The sequence below is a fragment of the Moschus berezovskii genome, chromosome 22, assembly GCF_049115385.1.
Source record: "Moschus berezovskii isolate FMDL1 chromosome 22, NW_MosBer_1.0, whole genome shotgun sequence".
NCBI classification, from domain to species: Eukaryota; Metazoa; Chordata; class Mammalia; order Artiodactyla; family Moschidae; genus Moschus; species Moschus berezovskii.
This window is the reverse complement of record NC_142481.1, coordinates 1,103,234-1,128,093: the sequence shown is the minus strand read 5'-3', so window position 1 is coordinate 1,128,093 and position 24,860 is coordinate 1,103,234. Positions and strand designations below refer to the sequence as shown.

The following is a 24,860-nucleotide window of genomic DNA, read 5'->3' as shown; positions in this document are numbered from 1 at the left end:
TAACACTTTGAGGGGGTGGTGGACAATAGAGAGTTTTCCTGTTAGGAAAGTACGTATCAGTCCCTGTTTGTACACTGATGAGAGGTCAGAAGATGGGGGGAAAATAGGGAGGAAAAGGCTCATGAAAAACAGGATTAAATTACTTAATATGTCAATGTCACTGTTCACTAGGGAAATTCTAATCAAAATCTTGTGATACCAGTCTACATCTACCAGGAAAAAGGGGAAATAACAAGTATTGATGAGGCTGTAGAGAAATGGGAACAATTGCCCATTGCTGATGGGAATATAAAATGCTGCAATGTGAGAATGAGTTTAATAATATGAAAACCAGTTCCGCAGCTCCCCATAAACAATAGAGAAATGCCGTTGGATTCAGCAATTCCACTCCTATGTATACACCCAAAGAATTGAAAGCAGGGACTCAAACACAACTGTGGGCAGCAATGTTCATAGCAGTGTTATTCGCAATAGCCAAAAGCAGAAACAGCGTAAGTGTACATTAACATATGAATGGAATTTTAAAATGTGGTTCACTCATACTGTGCAGTATTATACAGTCATAAAAAGGAATGAAGTTCTGATACATGCCACAACATGATGAACCTTCAAAATGTAATAAATGATTAAAACCAGACATAAAAAGATAGTATACTAATTTACTTATAAGAAATAACTAGAATAGCCAAGTTGTACAGACTGAAAGTAGACTAGAGGTTTCCAGGGATTGGCCAGAGAGGGGAATGGGTATTACTGCTTAATGGGTATACATTTTACATTTTGTTTGATTTTTTTTTAATTTGGTGGTAGTAGATACCAAACATTGCAGATATATTTAGTGCCACTGAATTATATATTTGAAAATTAAAATAGCAAATTGCTTCTCATATATAATTTACCACTGTATATATACACAAACAAAAAAAAAAACTGCTAAGTGAGATATTTTTGTCCAAATTCCCAAGTTCGATTTTCCTGTTATACTATATCAAAATTTCATGAACATTTTGCTTTTTTGTGTGTGTGTACACATTTAGTTTTATTGTGACAAAGCAACTTGTACACCTTTAACGTTTAAAACTGAGCATCATCTTTCCAGTGAAACAAATAGAAAAATTTAAAAATAAACAGGAACAAATGTCAATTGCAAATAAGATCCTACAGGTTCTGCTGATTCTCCCATCAAGTGGCAGGGCTCAAGTCATCATTAGGAGAGAATTTTATTTTAAAAGTGTCATCTTAAACTTCAAGGATGTCCATTAAACATCACAGTTAAACATGCCAAAGGAGAAGTCATGTTGTCAAAATGCCCACTTAACCCACCCAAACATCTCAAACCCGCCCTTTGCTGACCTTCTATAAACCCATTTTTTAAAGTTTTTCTTTCCTTTTTTAAACAAAAGAAAGTAGACATGTTGGTGAGTGCTAACTGTCCATATTCACATAGAGACACAGTGTAATCTCTGAGCCCAATATACACTACTACACAGGGACCTAGCACCCTCCAGCTTCCAGCAGAGCTAAGGGAGCAGGTTTTTTTTTTCTCCCACAGAGCATGGTGGTGTTGATTCCATAGTTTTTGTTGAGACAGGAAGGGATAAAAATGAATTTGGAACAGAAAGGGGTAGAGATTCTTTTCCCACTGAATTCTACTCAAGGTATTCCGCCCCCCCTACCCAAATAAGTTGTGAACCATGGTATAAAGGAGAAAAGAGACCTCAAAAACAGGGAGACTGAGCACAAGAGGAGGAAAAAAAAAAAGACTGCAACTTGCTCCCAGGGACTGGAGAAAATTAAAAAAGTTTGGACTCCATATCCATCAGTGTTCCATTAGTCACCTTCTCCTTCATCTCCCTCTCCTTCCTCCCCCTCATCATCCTCATCTTCTTCACCTTCATCCTCATCCCCTTCCTCATCAGTATCTTCCAGTCCTTCTTCCTCCTCATCATCGTCATCGTCCTCTTCTCCTTCCCCTTCCTCATCGTCCATGTCAGGAACCAAGTAGTACTGTAACGGATTTGGCCAAATATCATCTTTGATGACCTCTCCTAACTCATCTGCACCTGCCTCAGAATGATCAGTAAACCAGGTGAAGAAGCGTTCTGGTTCCTCATGCTTTCTCTTCCTGCTGGTTTTATTCTGTGTTTGACTTGATTGTTTTGTCAAATCCTTTCCATATTTCCATTTGCTTTCAGTAGACTTTGAAGATGGATCACCACTCTCATTCAGATGAAATTCTTTGGACAGAATTTTATTTTCGAAGTAAGGGTTTTCATCAAAATAAAAATCTATTCTGTAACTTGATTTAATGTCTTCAAATTCTGTCACTTCAAATATTGTCAAATAATGCAGCGCCTCTTCATCCTCCTCCCCAAGTAGTGCAGACACTTGTGGATGGTTAACAAATGTTGTTACCCCAAAATTTGGGATTTTGGCGATCAATTCTGACCTCTTCTGAAAAATGGTTGGCGGAGTTTGTTATATTTCTGTTCTACTTTCAAATCTCACTGGCTTGTTCATTTAAGTCTATTTCATTTTGTACTTCATCAATATGTTCAATTGCTTCTTGCTGTTCTTTTTCTTCCTTCGGCAAGTTTGAAGAAGCAGATGCCTCATCTGGCCTGGAGGCAGGAGTCGGCCTGGTTTTCTTCAGTTTCTTCGCTTGGGGTGGAAGAGAAGACTGGTGTTTGGAGGCCATGCTGGGAAAAAAAAGCCAAGAATCCTCCCAGGGGAAGAGAGAGGAACTGCGAGCTCAGAGAACTGAACTTTTTGCTTTTTGATGAAGTTAGAACAGCTAGATTGATTGTATAATATTCACCCACAATATTGGACCTGCTATAGGAATATGAGGAGAAGGCAATGGCAACCCACTCCAGTACTCTCGCTTGGAAAATCCCAGGGATGGAGGAGCCTGGTAGGCTGCAGTCCACGGGGTCGCACAGAGTCAGACATGACTGAAGCGACTTAGCAGCAGCAGCAGCATAGGAATATGAATTTTAGGACCTAGTTGTTCTCATCAACATAAAATTTGCATTCATATCAAGAATCTGAAAAATATTAGTCAACTAAATATTAATAGTTAAGGGAAAATAATTTGAAATCCTATAGAGAATAGAGTCAAGTTGTCACAGCCAAATTAGCAAAAAGCGTTTTCCTTGCCTAGAAGATGAAGCAAATATATTACGAGTGATATGAATATCACTGCAAATAAGCACAAATGGGCTGACTGTTGGGAAGCATAAAGACAAAAATAGACAGGTGTCTACCAGCCACTGGCCCAGAATACCAAATAGACTCATCCAAATGGACAAAAGAGAAGACAGTAAATGATGAAAAAGGAGTTCACAAGGACAAAGATGGTAGATGTGGCTCTTGCCTCAGCAGAAGTTCTGGAAGAATGGCTGTTGCTGTGAATGTGTTAGACTCGCTGCTTGTGATTGTGCAGGAAAACAACCATGGAGCCACTAGCCCAGACCATGAGACCTGAACATATAAAGTCTATTGTGAAGAATATGGCCACGAATACAAAACTCATGATTCTTTCTGGATTCAGTGTGAAATGGAAACAAGACCCACATATATGCTGTCTACAAGACACACATCAGATCTAGGGATGCACATAGACTGAAAGTGATGGGATGGAAAAAAGTATTTCACACAAATGGAAATTAAAAGAAAGCTGGAGTAGCAATATTCATATCAGACAAAATAGACTTTAAAATGAAGACTGAAATAGAGATAAAGGAGGGCACTACATAATGACTAAGGGATCAGTTCAAGAATATATAACAATTGTAAATATAGATACACCCAACATTGGAGGACCTCAATATATAAGGTGAATGCTAACAGCCATTAAGGGGGAAATTGACATTAATGCAATAATAATGGGGATTGTTTATCATGCCACTTTCATCAATGGGCAGATCATCCAGACAGGAAATCAATAAGGAAACATATGCTTTTAATGACACATTAGACCAGGTGTACTTAATTGATATTTATTGAACATTTTATCCAAAAGCAAAAAATCACACCTTCTCATATGCACGTGGAACATTTTCCAGTATGGACCACATGCTGGAATATAAATTGATACTCAGTAAGTTTAAGAACATTGAAAACATATTGAGCATCATTTCCAATTATAGTGCTAGGAGCTTCAAAATAAAGTTCAGGAAGAAAACTATGAAAATTTTTAGTATACTAAATATAAACAGATGAGGGAAAGAAATAGAATTTTCTATAGAGAACAGAGTCAACTGGTCACAGCCAAATTAGAAAAAAGTGTTTTCCTCACCTCCAAGATGACAAAACTGTCTTATGAGTGACATGAGTATCACTGCAAATAAGCACAAAGGGGCTGACTGTTGGGAAACACAAAGACAAAAATATAGAGATATCTACCAGCCACTGGCCTGGAATAGCAAATAGAGTCATTCAAATGGACAAAAGAGCAGACAGTGAGTACAATGAGCAAAAGGAGCTCGCAAGGATCAAGATGGTAGATGTGGCTCTCGCCTCAGCACAAGCTCTGGAAGAATGACTGCTGTTGTGAATGTGTTGGATTCGCTGCTTGTGCCTGAGCAAGAAAACAACTATGGTGCCACTAGCCCAGACCATGAGACTCAAACATATAAAGTCCATTGTGAAGAATATGACCGAACATACAAACCTTACATTTCTGTTTGAATTCAATGTGGAACAGTATCCATAATTTACCTTTACACTAAGGTTTTCAATGTGAGTTGCACTAGTTATATGGAAAGGAATAGAGATATTTATCAAAAGATTCATGGTCCAGCAAAGGAAGCAGCAGAAGGCAATGCACTTTGTTGATCTCATTCTGAGCTCCAGCCACCTAGAGAAATGGGGGCAAAGCCTAATGGCTTGGAAGCCACTGAGGAGAGAGGTCATGCTAAGGTAAATCCCTCTGGCCACTCTTTGAAAATAGAAGAGAAATTTACAGCTAGCTTCTTTCAGGAAATTCTCAGATCCAAAAGCTGCCATTGTATGAGGGATCCCTCTGGAGAAAAGCACCAAGGAGTTGGCTAAGACGAGTTGATTGAGAATCAAGTCTGTGGGTCTCACCTTGCGTCCAGTAAGCAAAGTGAAGTTATAAAGACAAAGGAGGAATGAGTTCCCAAGGATTCCCACTCCCATCTGAGTGACTAAGATTTCCCATTTCCCACTTTGAAGAAGCCATCATATTGGTATCTATGGGACACTGATTTTAGTTGGAACCTGAGAAATGAGTAGTTCGACAAACAAAAACAAATCTGTTCCCACCACCACCATGCCCAGTATTCTCCAGTGCTAAGGCTGATACATTCTTTCCCAGTTTAGATGAGCATCAAGTATGTGCTTATGGGTGGAGATTTTACTCCTGAAGATCCTGGTTCTACTTGGAAACGTGTAATGTCTATTTCTAGGTGAATGGATTAGGCCCCTAATGAGCAACAGAGTTTTGTACATGTGCAAATTGAATGAAAAGGTTCTCTACCCTCTTATCTACAGTTATGACGCAGATGCATTGAAAAACTGGGTACAAAACTGTGTGTAGAGTGTGCTTGAGTATTCCCAAATATATGGAGGAATGACCATACAGACAAGGAACATGTATTTGTATAGAGTAGGGGAGAATTTAAAGCTAGAACTTTTTTTTTCATTCACCAGAAGTTTTTTTAAAAAATTATTTATTGATTTTTGTCTGCACTGGGTCTTCATTGTGGGCCCAGGGGATTCTCATTGCAGTGGCTTTTCTTCTTGAGGAGCACAGACTTTAGGTGTGCCAGATTCAGTAGTTGCATGGGCTTCAGTTCAGTTCAGTCGCTCAGTCGTGTCCGACTCTCCGCAACCCCATGAATCACAGCACGCCAGGCCTCCCTGTCCATCACCAACTCCCGCAGTTCACTCAAACTCATGTCCACAGAGTCGGTGACGCCATCCAGCCATCTCATTCTCCGTCGTCCCCTTCTCCTCCCGCCCCCAACCTTTCCCAGCATCAGAGTCTTTTCCAGTGAGTCAACTCGTCGCATGAGATGGCCAAAGTATTGCAGTTTCAGCTTTAGCATCAGTCCTTCCAATGAACACCCAGGATTGATCTCCTTTAGAATGGACTGGTTGGATCTCCTTGCAGTACAAGGGACTCTCAAGAGTCTTCTCCAACACCACAGTTCAAAAGCATCGATTCTTCGGCGATCAGCTTTCTTCACAGTCCAACTCTCACATCCATACATGACCACAGGAAAAACCATAGCCTTGACTAGATGGACCTTTGTTGGCAAGTAATGTCTCTGCTTTTTAATATACTATCAAGGTTGGTCATAACTTTCCTTCCAAGGAGTAATCATCTTTTAATTTCATGGCTGCAATCAGCATGTGCAGTGATTTACTCCATAATATTGGGATCTTCCTGGACTAGAGACTGAACCTGTGTCCCCGGCATTGGCAGGTGGATCATAACCACTGGACCTCCAGGCAAATCCTAAAGCCAGACGTTGAAGGAAAAAAAATGGTTAGAATGTTTTATTTGTACAAGTGTACATATTTCACATAGTTATAAAATAATATTAAAGCAAAGTAGATTTTTTAAAGACCCTAAGTTTACAAATTTTAAAAAATGAATGGTGGCCTCTATGTGTAAGGGAAATACCTCAAGTGACTTGAAAATACAGAATTTTTACTGTATATCCTTAAGGAGATAGTATGAAAGTAAAACTACTTGCAAATAAACATTATGTATTACCTATATAATTCATTATAATGTAGTGGTAGAATATCTTGGAATCAAATACTTAATATCAATGGGAACGAGTATTTATGGGAGATAAAATCTTTGCTGACAAAGGACTCTAGAGTCAAAGCTATGGTTTTTCCCATAATCATGTATGGATGTGAGAGTTGGACCATAAAGAAGCCGAGCGCTGATGAATTGATGCTTTTAAACTGCGGTGTTGGAGAAAAATCTTGAGATTCCCTCGTACTGCAAGGAGATCAAACCAGATGATCCTAAAGGAAATCAATCCTAAATACCAGGGGAGGGCCTGATGCTGAGGCTGAAGCTCCCACACTTTGGCCACCTGATGCGAAGAGCCAAGTCATTGGAAAAGACCCTGATGCTTGGAAAGATTGAAGGCAGGAGGAGAAAGGGGCGAAAGAGAAGGAGATGGTTGGATGGTATCAACGAACCAATGGGCATGAGTTTGAGTACACTCTGGGAGATGATGAAGGACAAGGAAGCTTGGTGTGCTGCAGTCCACAAGGTCACAAAGAGTCGGACACAACTGAGTAACTGAACAACAACAAAATAAATAGCAATATAAAATCAAGGAATTTGAATAAAAGTTAAAATTGACATTTGGTAACAACAGGCAATATTGTCACCCTGCTTCTTTAACTTATATGCAGAGTACATCATGAGGAATGTTGGGCTGGAAGAAGCACAAGCTGGAATCAAGATTGCTGGGAGAAATATCAATAACCTTAGATATGCAGATGACACCACCCTTATGGCAGAAAGTGAAGAGGAACTCAAAGGCCTCTTGATGAAAGTGAAAGAGGAGAGTGAAAAGGTTGGCTTGAAGCTCAACATTCAGAAAACAAAGATCATGGTATCTGGTCCCATCACTTCATGGGAAATAGATGGGGAAACAGTGGAAACAGTGTCAGACTTTATTTTTTGGGGCTCCAAAATCACTGTGGATGCTGATTGCAGTCATGAAATTAAAAGATGCTTACTCCTTGGAAGGAAAGTTATGACCAACCTAGATAGTATATTAAAAAGCAGAGACATTACTTTGCCAACCAAGGTCCATCTATCTAGTCAAGGCTATGGTTTTTCCAGTGGTCATGTATGGATGTGAGAGTTGGACTGTGAAGAAGGCTGATTGCCGAAGAATTGATGCTTTTGAACTGTGGTGCTGGAGAAGACTCTTGAGAGTCCCTTGGACTGCAAGAAGATCCAACCAGTCCGTTCTAAAGGAGATCAATCCTGGGTATTCATTGGAAGGACTGATGCTAAAGCTGAAAGTCCAATATTTTGGCCACCTCATGCAACGAGTTGACTCATTGGAAAAGACTCTGATGCTGGGAAAGGTTGAGGGCAGGAGGAGAAGGGGACAACAGAGAATGAGATGGCTGGATGGCATCACCGACTCGATGGACATGAGTTTGAGTGAACTGCGGGAGTTGGTGATGGACAGGGAGGCCTGGCGTGCTGTGAGTCATGGGGTTACAAAGAGTAGGACACAACTGAGCGACTGAACTGAACTGAACAACAGGCAATACACATACAGTATTAGATTTTAAACTGACATGTATTTTATTTCACTTGCCATTCAAAAGAATCTGGAAATTTTGGACAACCCTACAACAATGCCTAACTCTAACACCCAGTTTATGGACTCAATATGTGTCCCAGTATAAGTAAACACGATGTCTTGAGGGTAGGGGGAAAAGCAAGCTTATTTAACCCTTAGGACAGGAACTTTCTAAGGCAATCCTGAAACTGCTTGTCATACACAGGATGGAAGGAAATAGAACTCAGATGTCACCGAATTCCACCAACGAAGCTACTTTTGGACAATTTTCATTCAGTTCAGTTCAGTTCAGTCACTCAGTTGTGTCCGACTCTTTGTGACCCCATGAATCACAGTATGCCAGGCCTCCCTGTCCATCACCAACTCCCAGAGTTCACTCAAACTCATGTCCATCGAGTCGGTGATGCCATCCAGCCATCTCATTCTCTGTTGTCCCCTTCTCCTCCTGCCCCCAATCCTTCCCTGCATCAGAGTCTTTTCCAGTAAGTCAACTCTTCGCATGAGGTGGCCAAAGTATTGGAGCTTCAGTTTTAGCATCAGTCCTTCCAATGAACACCCAGGACTGATCTCCTTTAGAATGGACTGGTTGGATCTCCTTGCAGTCCAAGGGACTCTCAAGCGTCTTCTCCAGCACCACAGTTCAAAAGCATCAATTCTTCAGCAATAAGCCTTCTTCACAGTCCAACTCTCACATCCATACATGACCACTGGAAAAATCATAGCCTTGACTAGACAGACCTTTGTTGGCAAAGTAATGTCTCTGCTTTTTAATATGCTATCTAGGTTGGTCATAACTTTCCTTTCAAGGAGTAAGCGTCTTTTAATTTCATGACTGCAATCAGCATCCGCAGTGATTTTGGAGCCCAAAAAAATAAATTCTGACACTGTTTCCACTGTGGATTCAGGTAAACTAAATAACTCTAAATGATATAAAATTAATTGCAAAAGTTAATGCTAGAAGAGCTTAAGGAAATACTTCATTGTTCAGAAAACTGATTAAGGGTAAATATCAAGCATTTCTCCCGTAGTAATTGCATAGATAGTATTTCACAGCAGGAAATCTTTGAACTGCCACATAAACTGGACTGGTTTGGATAAGACCTGCTGATGCACATAATACATTGTCCATCATGGGGAAAGATACAGCAATACAAGATTAAATAGAAAAATTAATTCAACAACATGGTGGAGACTTCCCCACCATGAGGACAATTCCTTTTTCCAGATGAACTGATATTTCAGTATTAGGTGATGAGATAAGAGGACATTTTCAAACGGTGGAGACACAAATCCACTATGCCGGACAGGGTTTTATTGAGTCACCATCTTCCTGGCATGGTCATTTCATTATGTCCGGAATAACAGCTATAATATGAATTTCCATTTCCATGATCAAGAACTGAAATGGCTTTACACTTGAGAGATAAAGGAATTGTTATTACGATAGTAATACAATTCAAACTACCCATAAATCAAGACAGTCAATATTTTTTCTTTTGTGGCAAGAGTCTCCTTTAAATGTATAAGGAAAATAAATAAGTAAAATTTTGGAAAACAACATTTAAAAAAACTGTTGCCCTGGATGGAAATTTTCCCAATGTGAAAAATTCAGTTCTCACTAAAAAGTATGTTACTGAATAGAATTCCAATGAAAATTGAATACTAATATCAAAATAACACAAATTTTGTAGGAAAAAAATTTAGTTTAACAAAATGAACTTGCCTTACATAAAGTATGGTAATAATTACACATTACCACTGACAATAGCAAAAAGCAGAACAGAGCAAGGAGCTTGCAAGTTATCTATGGTTGAAGGTATTTATGTAGTAAGTCTATATAGAAGTTTATATTTGATAAAAGTTCATGAATTATATTAGAGCAATTACTTATTTAATATATGGTATTAGATTTAATTAGGACATTAGAGCTGTATTTCCAACTTTAATCTCAGAGAAAAATATAAATACTTGATCTGCATATAAGGAATTGTTGATGTCTTAGGTAAAAATGTTGCGATATATCCTCACAATGTTGCCTGGGCAAAATATTACTATGCATGTACCAAACTTGAGGATTTAAAACATTTTTCACACATTTGTACTTATAAAAGTTATAACTTTTTTCACTTTTATAATATCCTGTGCTGAAAGATTCCTAAAACAAAGAATATAAGGCTCATTGAAAACATTTAATGCAGGTGACCCCTGGTCCCCAGGTGCGGGAGTCCCCAGCAATGCCCAGGGCCTTCAGGGGCTGCTCCCCAGCCTGACCTCGGCCTCAGGCACTTCTGGGCCCAGGGAGGCAGGTGGGGGAGGCCCTGCTGGGGCACCTATGGGGTGGGGGGGTGCTCAGGAAACCAGGCCACCCTCACGGGGCTGCCCTCGGGCAGCGCTTGGCGCAGCAGCCCTGAAAGCAGCCAAAGTACACGGCCCTGCTTCTCCAGGAGCAGCGGGCCTGTCCTCCCACCCTCGCTGTCGAGAAGCCGCCAACCATCTCCATCCCAGATTGATTTCAAATAAGGAAGAGTTAACGCAATCATAAAGGAATAATTCATCACTCGTTAATAAAAGAGCAACTGCTTAGTCAATACAAATAAAAGCTCAATGAAAATATTTAAATATATAGAACACCAAGAGGTGATTATAACCTCAGTGCTTTGGGGGGAACTAGATAAGAATAAGCCATTTCTAGAAATCACATATTATAAAATATGATTTCTCATAAACACCAAAAAAAGGTCAAGTTATATTGAAAAGGGCACTGAATGACTCATATATACACATATGAATGCTGAAATTTCATTTTAGAGTCAAGTCCTCTAATAAAGAATTACATTATCTATCTTTTCTATCAAGATCCTGGTCAAATACAATTTAAACTTTAAAGTTTGTAAAAGAAAAAAATAAAAAAGCCTTCGACTTCCCTGTCGGTCCAGTGGCTAAGACGCAGAGCGTCCCTGGTTGGGGAATATCCCATACGTTGTGCAGTGCAACAAAAAAAAAAAAAAAGAAAAATTAAAAAAAAACCAACCCTAAACCTGGCTGTCTCTATTGTAAATTTTAAAACTTCATACTTTCCTGCTGCCCGAACATCCTCACAGACAGGGTGTAAACGTCCCACCAAGATGGCCAGGTGCACCAGTGTGAAGGCTGGCCCTGCCACCAGTTGTGTTCTCCCCTCCCCTCACTGTGACCACCGGGCATTCAGACTTGCCGGTGAGATCCCCTTTCACCCTTTGCTCTGTGCTCTCACAGAACCTCAGGAAAGGCACTGGCCCTCAGCTCCATCCGCCCCTTCTCTCTCTCTCCTGCCCACCTACTTGACTGAGCCCACTGCCTGCGTGAGCTCTCCTCTCGTGGCCTCCTCATGCCACCAGTGACTGTCTCTCTGGGACCTGTGAGTATAGAAAAGTTTGCTTCCCTGGGCTTCTCCTTTGTTCCATCCTGTAGCTGCTTCTGCCAGAGCATATAAAAGGATACATGTCAAACACAAATTGAAGTCTTTTTGAAAATTATTTAGTGTGCTGAACACATAAGATTTTATCTGTTTTTCTAATCTTGTATCCAAAATGACTGTGCAGTTTAGGATTAGGTAAATCAAATGCTGTGTAAAACATATTTCAATCAAATTTCAGAAACTGAAATAATGAGAGCAATTTGTATTAAAGCAGGAGGCCTTTCCTCGGTAAACAAACTACAACATTTTTGAAGGAAAAATCTGGTGGGTTGAGGGGTGAGTAGGAGACTTACATATCTCATTACTGATGTCCACTCATATTCCTTGGACCTTGATTAGTATGTTTTAGTATAAGAGACACAGAAGATGAATTCACTCTGCCATACATCAGCAATTGTGATTTAAAAGAAATCTTAGTGACTGAGTATAAATTCGCCAGAAGTATACTCTCTGAGGGAAGCAAGCTTACCTATATGAAGTGAGAAGGTGGAAAGCGGCAGGGTAGCGGGTGTCAGAGTGAAATTTATCCAGGAATTGATTTGTTAAAATTTTCACAATCAAATTTATAGTTTTACAATTAAAATTTTAACATTAGAAAAGCCCTTGCGATTGAAAGAATAAAATTGGTTATAACAGAATAACAATATGGGATTGCTTTGGGACAGTGAGGTACATTATGAGAAAGGCAAGATTTGGGAAGCTTTAGGAAGAGACATTAAAAGTTAATTTAAATGTAAAACAGGTAGGAAGACATGGTAGACATATTAAAAAAATTAGTTTAAGTAGAAAGCCAGTACATGTGGAAGTTTCCATGGTTACTACTCACTCCAGCTCTTAAAGAATTCAGCTATACAGTGCAATAAAGGATCATGACATTTCCCTGATCATAGGGTTTTCGGTAACAAATTAAGTGCCTCCTATTCTCAGAGAGAAGCACAGTAGACCTCATTATCAATCAAGTTCTCCAATCAGAATTTTATTTTACTGTTTTTATTCTTATCTTTTTAGACTGATCGACATACATCTTAGAGAGAGCAAGAAATTAATTGCAGAATGTAAATAGCAATATATTTTAACATCTGGTTACATTGCATGTCAGGGTAATGTTACTATCCTACGATAGTGAAGTCTTTCATTATTATTAGACAATCATTAGAGATAATTTCTTTTAAGATAAAGATTTCATTTCCTTACATGGAGAATGATAAGACTTTCAGCTCTCTAAACAGGAGATAAATGTGAGCACTCTGGCTGATGAGAGAACTCTATTATAAAGACCTCCCTTTACACACAGGCTAACAAGAAAATACAACAAAAACCAACTGTGCATTCCATCCTCTCGGTCAGACCTCAGGTAATTCATTACTCAGAGCTAGGAGATCAGCTTTGTTATCTAGTTGCTGGGTACTTGTCTGCCAAGTGAAGTCTTTAGAGTGAATGGTGAGAGCTTTGGCATCTTTAGTCAAAGAAACATGAAAGAAAGTTCATAGAAACTGCAAATGTGAGGAAAGAGGAGAGACATCAGGCAGCAGAGGAGTGGGCAGAGGGGGAGGAGTGCGTCAAATGTGTGCAGGAAGCATAATTCCTCACCGTATGCTGCTGCTGCTGCTAAGGCGCTTCAGTCGTGTCCGACTCTGGGTGACCCCATAGACAGCAGCCCGCCAGGCTCCCCCATCCCTGGGATTCCCCAGGCAAGAACACTGGAGTGGGTTGCCATTTCCTCCTCCATCCTCACTCTATACAAACGTGTATTTTTGTTCCCATTCCAGGAATCATATGAGAGAAGTTGATTTATATTGCTGTTGTAAATTGAATTTTCTATGGTATAATTATCCTGCGAATCTGACCCTTGCCTCAAAAAGAGACACTTACCGAATAACATTCTCAGTCAGGACCGTGTGTTCCCAGACAACATCTGTGCAGATGTGGGAAAGGGCATCTGAACCCAACCAAGATAAAGGTTTGGAATATTGTGATGTCATCTCCTTATTGGGAAGTGATTATCCTGTCACCTGTCATTTCAGTGACAATACTTTCAGAGGAAGTTGAAATTATCTTTGAAAAATAGTTGCAGATTGTACAATTCATTGAAAGCAATTATTATTGATTATAGAGTTTTCTATTGAAAATTACAGGAATACCTCGGGAACAATTTTCCTGTGAGATATTTTTTAAAGACTCATGCAACATGGAGCAGGACAGAAAAACTGAGATCTAATAAGTGAAAAACAATGTTGTCGTCTCATTGTCTCGTGTCAACAGAAATAATCACTGGCGCCCGTGGTGAAGAACCAGCTACCAATGAAGGAGACATAAGAGACACAGATTCGATCCGTGGGTTGGGAAGATCCCCGGGAGAAGGAAACGGCAATCCACTCGAGTATTCTTGCCTGGAGAATCCCAAGGACCGTGGAGCCTGGCAGATTACAGTCCACAGAGTTGCAAAGAGTCAGACATGACCGAAGTGACTTAGCACACACAGCACACAGTAGGAATAGGAAACAGTTTTAGTCAAGCCGAACTGAGGACTACAACCTGGGAGACAGGGAAGATGATAGTTCAGCAAATGTTTTAAAGATGTGAGGAGTGTTGACCAAAATTTTCACAAACAGAGACCTGATTGAAATAAAGAGATGTTTATCTGGAGTTGGTTAGGACTGTGGCATGAAGAAGGCAATGGCAACCCACTCCAGTGTTCTTGCCTGGAGAATCCCAGGGACGCGGAGCCTGGTGGGCTGCCGTCTGTGGGGTTGCACAAACTTGGACTCGACTGAAGCGACTTAGCAGCAGCAGCAGCAGCAGCAGCAGAACTGTGGCAGGGCTGACATTGATCCAAGAGGTACTTGAATGATGTTCTGCCAGACTACAAAATTGGGGAGGGGGCTTCTACAGGCAAAACCCCCTGCAAGGTTACATAAGTTCTTTGTTAAAAAAAAAACTAGGATTGTATGGAAACACGATAGACCCTGAATAGCCACATACACTATGGAATACTACTAATAGTAAGTCATAAGAAATATGAAATATTGTCATTTGTGACAACTTGGATGACCTTGAGGATTTTGTACTAAGCGAAATATCAGATGGAGAAAGACAATAAAATAAGATTCCTCTCACATATGGAATGGAAAAAAAATAAATTAACACACCAAACAAAAACAAAAATGTATAGACAGAGAACAGATTAGCAATTACCAGAAAGGAAGAGGTGGTGTGGGAGGGAGAAACGGGTAAAAGGGGTCCACGGTGTGTGATAAATGGATATTAAATTTTTGGTGATGAGCATAGTGTGATGTACACAGAAGTAGAAATATAACATTTTACATAGATATCTTATGTAAGGTGGGGGATATGAGGGCTTTATTGAAAATTTTTTGTCCCTGCTGCCTGTGACATGTGGGATCTTTGTTCCCTGACCAGGATTGGACCCATGTACCCTGTATTGAAAGTGTGGAGTGTTAACCACTGGACCGCCAGGGAAGTCCTTGAGTCCCTTTTTATATGTTCTGTCCTGAGCTGTTCTCCCAGACACTTCCCACCCCTTAATCTTGCAGCTCACACCTTAACACTCTGATTAAGATGAGAGAGACATGAGCTGCCTTGGAATGAGAACTGAGCGTCCTGAGCAGCTGAGGGAGCAGGCACTTCCTCACACGCTCTACTTCTCCCCAACAGGAGAAATTGCAACTGAGAAGGCCTCGCTTGGAACTTGGCTGTACTACTTATGGGGTCAGTTGTAGAGCTCGGCAGAGATGCCTCTGAAAAAAGGACACGGACAGCCTTCTCGGAGACTGACAATTTGCTTTATTTTACAAGCGCTATTATATAGTTTAACAAGGAAGTAAGACTTTAACAAAAACCAGGACACCTGTGGAGTGTTGATAAACTTAGATTTACATAGCTTTACCAGACATGCTGGCTCCACTTCTAAGCGTAATCAGTTTCCTAAGCTTCAAGTCAGCTATCAATCAAGGTTACCGGCACAGCTTTCAATTCTCAAGGACTACATGCGCAGGGAGAATTCCTAAAGCTAAAAGAAATTGTTTCTTAGGCTAGGGAGTGTTTCTTGCGCTGCATGCCAAGGGTTGTTAAGGGCTGAGTGAAACAGCTTCAAAGGGCAAGATGTTTGTGAGAACGTTGGAGACGTGTGGAGCGAGGCCGGCCCTCCGCCAAGGCCTCTGGTGAGGACCTTCTCCTCAGGCACCTCTTCCTCAGTTTCTCAACATCGGTTGACAGGAGGGTCAAACTGATTCTCTTACTCTCTTCAATGTGCTCAGTGTTCATTTTTCTTTTCTCCAGTGATGAGCTGGAATTTCTCTTCTGAACTGTTATGTTCCCACAAAGTCCCTCTCCTCCATGGGTATTTCTCTAAATAGACGTTTTCCAGGGGCTCCTGGATAGCAGCCAAGATAGGCTGGAGCTGGTTCATGAGTCACTTCAGGCTCCAGAGCCAGAACCTCATTGCTGGGGATACACCTGAAAGAATTGAAAGCCCAGACTCAAACACATTCTTGTTCACCAGTGTTCATAGCAGTGTTATTTATGATAGCCAAAAGGTGGAAACAACTCAAGTGTCCATTAGCACCTGAATGGATTTCTAACATGTGGTACAGACATACAATAGACTATCATTTGGTAATAAAAGGCAATGTAGTTCTAACACAAGCTGCAATATGATAAACCTTGAAAACAGCCTAAACAATTAAAGCAAGACATAAAAGGAAAAATAATGTATGATGCCTCTTATAAGAAATATCTTTAATAGACAAACTTGTACCAACTGAAAGTAGATTAGAGATTTTCCTGAGCCTGAACCAAGAGGAAGATGGGGAATTAATTGCTTTATGGGTGTGTATTTTCTATTTGGATTGATCTTTTTCTCAAGCTAGTGGTGGTAGATGCAAAACGTTTCAATTATGTTTAATGCCACTTAATTGTATAGTTGAAAAGTATGAAAATAGCAAATTTCTTGTTGTATATAATTAAACACTATATATACACACACCAAAAAAGCTGCAAAGTGAGAGATTTTTGTCCAAATTCTCCCGAAAATTTTCCTGTTAGAGTACTTCAAACCTTCACGAACTTTTCAAAAAAAATTAATTTATTTTTAATTGAAGGATAATTGCTTTACAGAATTTTGCTGTTTTCTGTCAAACCTCAATATGAATCAGCCATCCTGCTGCTGCTGCTAAGTCACTTCAGTCGTGTCCGACTCTGTGTGACCCCTAGACGGAAGCCTACCAGGCTCCCCATCCCTGGGATTCTCCAGGCAAGAACACTGGAGTAGGTTGCCATTTCCTTCTCCAATGTGTGAAAAGTGAAAAGTGAAAGTGAAGTCGCTCAGTCATGTCCGACCCTTAGCAACCCCAGGACTGCAGCCTACCAGGCTCATCCATCCATGGGATTTTCTAGGCAAGAGTACTGGAGTGGCTTGCCATTGCCTTCTCCGTCATAGGTATACATATATCCCCTCCCTTTTGAACCTCCCTCCCATCTCCCTCCCCATCCTACCCCTCCAGGTTGATACAGAGCCCCTGTTTGAGTTTCCTGAGTCATACAGCAAATTCTCATTGGCTATCTATTTTACATACGGTAATGTAAGTTTCCATACATCTCTCCATACATCTCACCCTCTTCTCCCCTCTCCCCATGTCCATAAGCCTATTATTTATGTCTGTTTCTCCATTCAGTTCAGTTCAGTTCAGTTCAGTCACTCAGTCGTGTCCGACTCTTTGCGACCCCATGAATCACAGCACTCCAGGCCTCCCTGTCCATCACCAACTCAGGCAGTTCACTCAAACTCATGTCCACAGAGTCGGTGATGCCATCCAGCCATCTCATTCTCTGTCGTCCCCTTCTCCTCCCGCCCCCAACCTTTCCCAGCATCAGAGTCTTTTCCAGTGAGTCAACTTTTCACATGAGGTGGCCAAAGTATTGGAGTTTCAGCTTTAGCATCAGTCCTTCCAATGAACACCCAGGATTGATCTCCTTTAGAATGGACTGGTTGGATCTCCTTGCAGTATAAGGGACTCTCAAGAGTCTTCTCCAGCACCACAGTTCAAAAGCATCAATTCTTCAGCGATCAGCTTTCTTCACAGTCCAACTTTCACATCCATACATGACCACTGGAAAAACCATAGCCTTCACTAGACGGACCTTGGTTGGCAAAGCAATGTCTCTGCTTTTTAATATGCTATCTAGGTTGGTCATAACTTTCCTTCCAAGGAGTAAGCATCTTTCAATTTCATGGCTGCAATCATCATCCGCAGTGATTTTGGAGCTCAAAAAAATAAAGTCTGACACTGTTTCCACTGTTTTCCCATCTATTTCCCATGAAGTGATGGGATCAGATGCCATGATCTTTGTTTTCTGAATGTTGAGCTTCAAGCCAACCTTTTCACTCTCTTCTTTCACTTTCATCAAGAGCCTTTTGAGTTCCTCTTCACTTTCTGCCATAAGGGTAGTGTCATCTGCATATCTGAGATTATTGATATTTCTCCCAGCAATCTTGATTCCAGCTTGTGCTTCTTCCAGCCCAGCGTTCCTCATGATGTACTCTGCATATAAGTTAAATAAGCAGTGTGACAATATACAGTCTTGACGTACTCCTTTTCCTATTTGGAACAAGTTTCTCCATTATTCCCCTGTAAATAAATTCTTCAGTACCATTTTTCTAGATTCTGTATATATGTGTTAGAATACAGTATTTATCTTTCTATTTCTGACGCACTTCACTCTGTATAATAGGTTCTAGGTTCATCCACCTCATTAGAACTGACTCAAATGCCCTCCCTTTTATGGCTGAGTAATATTCCATTGTGTATATGTACCACGGCTTCATTATCCATTCATCTGTCGATGGACATCTAGGTTGATTCCATGTTCTAGCTATTGTAAATAGTTCTGCAGTGAGCAATGGGATACATGTGTCCCTTTCAATATTGGTTTCCTCAGGGTATATGCCTAGGAGTGGGATTACTGGGTCATATGGTAGTTTTTTTTAATCCCTAGTTTTTTAAGGAAACTCCATACCATCTTCCATAGTGGTTGTATCAATTTACAGTCCCATCAACAGTACTCCACATCCTTTCCAACATTTATAGTTTGTAGACTTTTTGATGAGGACCATTCTGACCCATGTGAGATGATATATCTCATGGCAGTTTTGATTTGCATTTCTAATGAGCAATGTTGAGCATCTTTTCATGTGTTTGTTAGCTATCTGTATGTCTTCTTTGGATAAATATCTGTTTAGGTTTTTTTTCCCATTTTTTGGTTGGGTTGTTTGTTTTTCTGGTATTGAGTTGTATGAGCCACTTGTATATTTTGGAAATTAATCCTTTTTCAGTTGTTTCATTTGCTATTCTTTTCTCCCCTTCTGAGGGTCGTCTTTTCACCTTGCTTATAGTTTCCTTTGCTGTGCAAAAGCTTTTAAGTTTAATCAGGTTCCACTTGTTCACTTTTGTTTTTATTTCTGTTACTATAGGAGGTGGGTCATAGAGGATCTTGCTTTGATTTATGTCATCAAGTGTTCTTCCTATGTTTTCCTCTAAGAGTTTTATAGTTTCTGGTCTTACATTTAGGTCTTGAATCCATTTTGAGTCTATCTTTGTGTATGGTGTTAAGAAGTGTTCTAATTTCATTATTTTACATGTAGCTGTCCAGTTCTCCCAGCACCATTACTGAAGAGGCTGTCTTTGCCCCATTGTATATTCTTGCCTCCTTTGTAAAAAATAAGGTACCCATAGGTGCATGGGTTTATTTCTGGGCTTTCTATCTTGTTCTATTGGTCTATATTTCTGTTTTTGTGCCAGTACCATTCTGTCTTGATGACTGTAGCTTTGTAATATAACCTGAAGTCAGGAAGCTTGATTCCTCCAGCTCTATTCTCTTTCTCAAGACTGTTTTGGCTATTCATGGTCTTTTGTATTTCCATATGAACTGTGAAATTATTTGTTCTAGTTCTGTGAAAAAATGCCATTGATAATTTGATAGGGATCACACTGAATCTGTAGATTGCATTTGGTAGTATTGTCATTTTCACAATACTGATTCTTCCTACCCAGGAACATGGAATATTTCTCCATCTGTTTATGTCATCTTTGATTTCTTTCATTAGTGTCTTATAATTTTCTGTGTACAGTTTTTTGGTCTCCTTATGTAAGTTTATTCCTAGATATTTAATTCTTTTTGTTGCAATGGTGAATGGGATTGATTCCTTAATTGCCCTTATTGATTTTTCATTGTTAGTATATAGAAATGCAAGTGATTTCTGTGTATTGATTTTGTATCCTGCAACTTTGCTAAATTCACTGATTAGCTCTGATAATTTTGATACTTTCTTTAGGGTTTTCTACGTACAGTATTATGTCATCTGCAAACAGTGAGAGCTTTACTTCTTCTTTTCCAATCTGGGTTCCTTTTCTTTCTTTTTCTTCTCTGATTGCTGTAGCTAGGACTTCCAGAATTATGTTGAATAATACTGGTGAAAGTGGACATCCTTGTCTTATTCCTCATCTTACAGGGAATATTTTCAGTTTTTCACCATTGAGAATAATGTTTGCTGTAGGCTTATCATATATGGCCTTTATTATGTTGAGGTAGATTCCTTCTGTGTTCATTTTTTGAAGAGTTTTAATCATAAATAGGTGTTGAATTTTGTCAAAGGCTTTTTCTATATCTACTGAGATGATCATATGGTTTTTATCTTTCAATTTGTTAATATGGTGTATCACATTGATTGATTTCTGTATATTGAAGAACCCTTTCATCCTTGGAATAAACCAAACTTGATCATGGTTTATGAGATTTTTGATGTGTTGCTGAATTCTGTTTGCTAAAATTTTGGTGAGGATTTTTGCATCTATGTTCATCAGTGATATTGGCCTGTAGTTTTCTTTTTCTGTGTTGTCTTTGTCTGGTTTTGGTATCACCACAAGTGGTTTGTTATGGCATTCAGGGAGAGTAAAACAAATATCCATTAATGAGAAACCAAAGATGAATCCTAGACCAATTGCAGTTACAAAATCAGGCAGATAATAATTAAAATGATGGAATATACACATATAAATATACACCCACGAGCAAAGTGAAAACAGTCAAACAAAAATACAGTAGATTGATCCGGTGGACAAAGGAAACCAAAAATTGTATTTACCAGTTAAGAACAAAACTAACTTAAGCACAAACTGGAAAACAAAACTAGAGCAAGGTGCCAATTGGGGAATAAAGCAATGAAAAGAAACCTAACAAATATGTTGAGAGGAAAGAAAAGAAAGAAATAATAGATATGGAAGGTTAAATAGAGGTAGATGAAGATTTATATACAAGTTTCCCTGGTGGCTCAGAGGTTAAAGCATCTGCCTCCAATGCGGAAGACCTGGGTTCGATCCCTGGATCGGGAAGATCCCCTGGAGAAGGAAACGGTAACCCACTCCAGTATTCTTGCCTGGAGAATCCCATGGACGGAGAAGCCTGGTAGGCTACAGTCCACCGGGTCGCAAAGAGTCGGTCACGACTGAGCAACAGAACGGAACGGAACTGAAAGATTAACTGCAAGGAGAAAAGTAGAGTAGGAAAGGCAAATGAAGGAATAAATGTAGAAAAATACAATAGGTTTAAAAAAATTAAACATTAAAATTATAAAAAAGAGAAAAGAAAAAAAATGGAAGAAGAAAGAAAAAGGGGGAAAATAGGGATAACTCCACAGAACTGCAAAAGCCTAATGTAGAGGCAGAAGTTTATAACAACAATAGAAAATGTGATTGAATATAAATATACACCCATAAGCAAAATCAAAAGAGTCCAACAAAAAGTAAGCACAATAGACTGACCCGGTGAACAAAGGAAACCAAAAATTATATGAACCAGAACAAAACTAATTAAAGCACAAACTAGATAACAAAACTAAAACAAGGCGCCAATTGGGGAATAAGGCAATGAAAATAAAACTAACAAATACGCTGAGAGGAAAGGAGAGAAAGAAAAGAAAGAATAGACATGCAAAGTTAAATAGATGTAGATAAAGAAGATTTATATATGCTAAAGATTAAATGCAAGGGGAAAAGAATAGTAGGGAAAGCAATCAAACGAATAAATGTAGAAAAATAATAATAGGTTTAAAAACATTTTAAAGAGAAAAGAAAAAAAAATAAATTAGGAAAACTCCACAGAACTGCAAAAGCCCAATGTAGAGGCAGAGGTTTATAACAATAATAGAAAGTGTGACTGCCAACCAGTCCATTCTAAAGGAGATCAATCCTGGATGTTCATTGGAGGGACTGATGCTAAAGCTGAAACTCCAACACTTTGGCCACCTCATGAGACGAGTTGACTCACTGGAAAAGACTCTGATACTGGGAAAGGTTGGGGGCGGGAGGAGAAGGGGACGACGGAGAATGAGATGGCTGGATGGCATCACCGACTCTGTGGACATGAGTTTGAGTGTACTCCGGGAGTTGGTGATGGACAGGGAGGCCTGGCGTGCTGTGATTCATGGGGTCGCGGAGAGTCGGACACGACTGAGCGACTGAACTGAACTGAACTGAACTGAACTGAACTGAATATACACATATACATATACACCCATAAGCAAAATCAAAACAGTCCAACAAAAATTAATACAATAGTTTGACCCAGGGAACAAAGGAAACCAAAAATTATACCTACCAGAACAAAACTAATTAAAGTACAAACTAGAAAACAAAACAAAAGCAAGGCGCCAATTGGGGAATAAAGCAATGAAAACAAAACTAACAAATACGCTGAGAGGAAAGGAGAGAAAGGAAAAAAAAAGAATAGATACGCAAAATTAAATAGAGGTAGATAAAGAAGATTTATATATGTTAAAGATTAACTACAAGGGGAAAAGAAGAGTAGGAAAAACAAACAAAAGAATAAATGTAGAAAAATAATAATAGGTTTAAAAAATTAAAAATAAAAAAAAGAGAAAAGAAAAAAAAAAGGAAAATTCCACAGAACTGCAATAGCCCAATGTAGAGGCAGAGGTTTATGACAACAATATAAACTGTGACTGAGGAAAAAGAAAAAAAAAAAGCTCAAAAGCTTAACTGGATTTCTTAGTGCCAATAAAATTGACAACTACAATAGAGGTGGGGGAAAGGGGGGGAAAAAGGAAAAAATGCAAAACAATCTACAAAACAAGTAACAAATAATAATAATAAATGTTTTTCTTGAGTCACTGCTGTCAGAGTCCTTTCCAGTGCTGGGAATCACAGTCCACCTCACCTCCCTAGGATGCCCTCCAACACCGTGCTGATCTCTGGACGTGCTGTGGGGGCAGCTCAGATTCTAATCTGGTCCTAATCCTGTGTGTTCTTGCCTCCAATGTTCACAGCTATCAGAACTAGTGTGGTTTCTTTTGTGGGAGCTCTCAGTGTCCTTTTATATATTCCATTGACACAGAGTCTGCTTAGTTGATTGTGTGGATTTAATCTGCAGCTTCTACAGCTGGTCGGAAGGTTTTGGGTCTTCTTCCTTAGCCACACTGCCCCTGGGTTTCAATTGTGGTTTTATTTTCACCTCTGCATGTGGGTCATCCACTGGGGTTTAGTTCCTGATGCTTCCCTGGAGGGCTTGGGTTTGCCCCTGGGAGGGCCAGGTGTGGAGGTGGTGCAGCTGCTTTCATCACAGGGTTTCTGCCAGCACCAGGTATTCAGGGGGGTTGGCGGCTAGGGCAGCAGGAAATATAATGTTCTAGAAGGGTATGGCAACCAGTATTGGCCAATATGCTCCAGTATTCCTGCCTGGAGAACCCTCTGCCAGAGAAGCCTGGCAGGCCACAGTCTACAAGGTTGCAAAGAGTCGCACAGGACCTAAGCAACCCTGCGTGCATAAACACAAGACATTTTTTTTGCCTGTGGCAGCTCTGCCCCAGTGAGAATTGAGTATGAAGGTGGTGCAGCTTCTTGGCTTGCAGGGACCCTGGCGGTGCCAAGTATTCAGGGACACAAACTGCCTGCGCGGCAGGAGTTATGGCCCTATCAGAGTCCTTTTTCAAGCCTCTTGTAGCTGGCGATCAGAAGGCCTCTTTGGCCAATCTGTCTCCATCGCTCCACCCATGCAGGCACCTAAAGGGATCCTTTGCCTGGTGTTCTTCTCTGTTGTTTGGCATGTCAGGCACATAGAGGACCTCCCCACACCCCACACCCCCACTGGGGTCCTACTATGTAGATAGGCCCATCAGGCACTTAAAGGGGCACCCTGGGTGGGGTGCGTCAGGCGTTAGATGGGACAGCCTCTCTACTGTTCAGCTGCTGATGCTGGTGTGTGGAGAGAGAGAGCCTATGGTGATGGCTCCACGCCCATACACGTGATTCAGCAGTATCACTTTGCTTCCAAGGCTGCCTGGCTTTCCTCCACAGGCATTTCCCACCACGATCTCCTCCCTCACATCTCCTTGATCCGTCTCTCCACAGTCAGCAGCAGCCCCCACTCTGGGATTGCTCCACAAACTTCAGCTCCCAGCCTCTGCCCCTTTCAGGAGACCTGCGTTCCAGCCTGGCATATGAATGGCTGTGGCAAGGACTGTCTGATTCTCATTCTATTTAGGCTGTCACAGATCAGCTGTTTCACTCTCACCCTTAAATGTTTCTCCTCTGACTCAGACAATTGCCCCGCTGTGGGGGTTGGACCCTATCTTCGGTTCCCCACCCACCAAGGGCAGGTCCAGTCCTACTAACACCTTTGCTTGTCCCCCTAGTTCCTTTATTCCTACCAAGTTTTGAGTGGTTCTATATAGTCTTTTCCACTGGTCAAGTACTCCTGTCTGCTCTCAGCTGGTGTTCTGCATGCACTTCTGTGTCTGAAGGTGTATTCCTGATGTACCCATGGAAAGAGATGTACTTCACATTCACCTACTCCTCCGCCATCTTGTTCTCCCTCTTTCATGAACTTTTCTGTTTATGAAGTTAGCACAGCTAGTTTGATTGTATAAATATTCACCAACAATATTAGACCTCTTATACAGATAAATATTTAGGACCTAATTGTTTCCATCCGCATAAAATATACTCTTTTATGAATAATCGAAAAATTGTGGCAATAATAACAGACAAACT

At 40.3% G+C, this 24,860-nt stretch overlaps 1 pseudogene; it reads right to left on the bottom strand.

Annotated features, from left to right (window-relative positions):
• Nucleotides 1-1,793: 1,793 nt before the first annotated feature.
• On the bottom strand, nt 1,794-2,698 carry LOC129546394 (protein SET-like; annotated as a pseudogene).
• Nucleotides 2,699-24,860: the final 22,162 nt, after the last annotated feature.